This window comes from Cornus florida, unplaced genomic scaffold (genome assembly GCF_030987335.1).
Source record: "Cornus florida cultivar Cherokee Brave unplaced genomic scaffold, ASM3098733v1 CherokeeBrave_3.0.0_Hap2_scaffold_145, whole genome shotgun sequence".
Classification (NCBI taxonomy): Eukaryota; Viridiplantae; Streptophyta; class Magnoliopsida; order Cornales; family Cornaceae; genus Cornus; species Cornus florida.
The window spans coordinates 1-2500 of record NW_026775633.1 but is presented as its reverse complement, the minus strand read 5'-3'; positions in this window follow the sequence as shown (position 1 = coordinate 2500).

Here is a 2500-nt window from a genome sequence, read left to right as displayed (position 1 = left end):
GAATATGAAGACCGAGGCATCCAACAAAAAAATTTTTTTTTTTTTTTTTCCTAATCTACCCAAGCAAAACAAATAGAAGACCGAGGCATCCAAAAAATTTTTTTTTTTTTTTTTTTTTTTTCGAAAAATTTTTTTTCACAAAAACTTTTTTTTTTTTTTTTTCCCCAAAAAATTTTTTTTTTCGTTCCAAGCTAACCAAGACATCTACTATTCACTAGTAGAGCAATCGAGACTGCAAAGCAAGCAATGGCCTTACTTGCAGCTCTTGGTGCTGAGAACTCCCCCCCCCCTATAGTAGTCTTAAGTAAAACCACAGCTCTGACAGGAGTAGATATTGCATGCGAGCGAGGAGTCGTAATGGGCAAAATTGACTCGGGGGACCTCCAAATCGAATTCCGTTTCGAGCAAAACACTTCTTAGGCTTCAAGGAAGCTCCCATAAAATTTCCAAACCCAAACTCCAAACTTCATTTTTTAGCCTACAATGCCCACGTGCACGCCGGTGTGCACGCAGGGGTGCTTGAGCATGCGGGAGAGGAGCCATAATGGGCAACATTGACTCGGGGGACCTCCAAATCGAAATCCGTCTCGAGCAAAACACTTCTTAAGCTTCTAGGAAGCTCCCATAAAACTTCCAAACCCAAACTCCAAACTTTATTTTTTAGCATACAATGCCCACGTGCACGCCGGGGTGCTTGAGCGTGCGGGCGAGGAGCCATAATGGGCAACATTGACTCGGGGGACCTCCAAATCGAAATCCGTCTCGAGCAAAACACTTCTTAAGCTTCTAGGAAGCTCCCATAAAACTTCCAAACCCAAACTCCAAACTTTATTTTTTAGCATACAATGCCCACGTGCACGCAGGGGTGCTTGAGCATGCGGGAGAGGAGCCATAATGGGCAACATTGACTCGGGGGACCTCCAAATCGAAATCCGTCTCGAGCAAAACACTTCTTAAGCTTCTAGGAAGCTCCCATAAAACTTCCAAACCCAAACTCCAAACTTTATTTTTTAGCATACAATGCCCACGTGCACGCCGGGGTGCTTGAGCGTGCGGGCGAGGAGCCGTAATGGGCAAAATTAACACGGGGGACCTTCAAATCGAAATCCGTCTCGAGCAAAGCACTTCTTAGGCTTCTAGGAAGCTCCCATCAAATTTACAAACCCAAACTCCAAACTTCATTTTTTAGCACACAATGCCCACGTGCACGCGGGGGTGCTTAAGCGTGCGGGCGAGGAGTCATAATGGGCAAAATTAACTCGGGGGACCTCCAAATCGAAATCCGTCTCGAGCAAAGCACTTCTTAGGCTTCTAGGAAGCTCCCATAAAATTTCCAAACCCAAACTCCAAACTTCATTTTTTAGCATACAATGCCCCCGTGCACGCGGGGGTGCTTGAGCGTGCGGGGGAGGAGTCATAATGGGCAAAACTAACTCGGGGGACCTCCAAATCGAAATCCGTCTCGAGCAAAACACTTCTTAGGCTTCTAGGAAGCTCCCATAAAATTTCCGAACCCAAACTCCAAACTTCATTTTTTAGCATACGATGCCCACGTGCACGCCGGGGTGCTTGAGCGTGCGGGCGAGGAGTCATAATGGGCAAAAACTAACTCGTGGGATCTCCAAATCAAAATCCGTCTCGAGCAAAGCATTTCTTAGGCTTCTAGGAAGCTCCCATAAAATTTCCGAACCCAAACTCCAAACTTCATTTTTTAGCATACGATGCCCACGTGCACGCCGGGGTGCACGAGCGTGCGGGCGAGGAGTCGTAATGGGCAAAATTAACTCGGGGGACCTCCAAATCGAAATCCGTCTCGAGCAAAGCATTTCTTAGGCTTCTAGGAAGTTCCCGTAAAATTTTCAAACCCAAACTCCAAACTTCATTTTTTAGCATACGATGCCCACGTGCGCGCCGGTGTGCACGTCGGGGTGCTTGAGCGTGCGCGCGAGGAGCCGTAATTGGCAAAATTAACACGGCGGAAATCTAAATCGAAATCCGTCTCGAGCAAAGCACTTCTTAGTCTTCTAGGAAGCTCCCATAAAATTTTCAAACCCAAACTCCAAACTTCATTTTTTAGCATACGATGCCCACGTGCACGCCGGTGTGCACGAGCATGCGGGCGAGGAGTCGTAATGGGCAAAATTAACTCGGGGGACCTCCAAATCGAAATCCGTCTCGAGCAAAGCATTTCTTAGGCTTCTAGGAAGTTCCCGTAAAATTTTCAAACCCAAACTCCAAACTTCATTTTTTAGCATACGATGCCCACTGTGCGCGCCGGTGTGCACGTCGGGGTGCTTGAGCGTGCGCGCGAGGAGCCGTAATTGGCAAAATTAACACGGCGGAAATCTAAATCGAAATCCGTCTCGAGCAAAGCATTTCTTAGGCTTCTAGGAAGCTCCCATAAGATTTCTGAACCCAAACTCCAAACTTCATTTTTTAGCATACGATGCCCACGTGCACGCCGGTGTGCACGAGCATGCGGGCGAGGAGTCATAAAGGG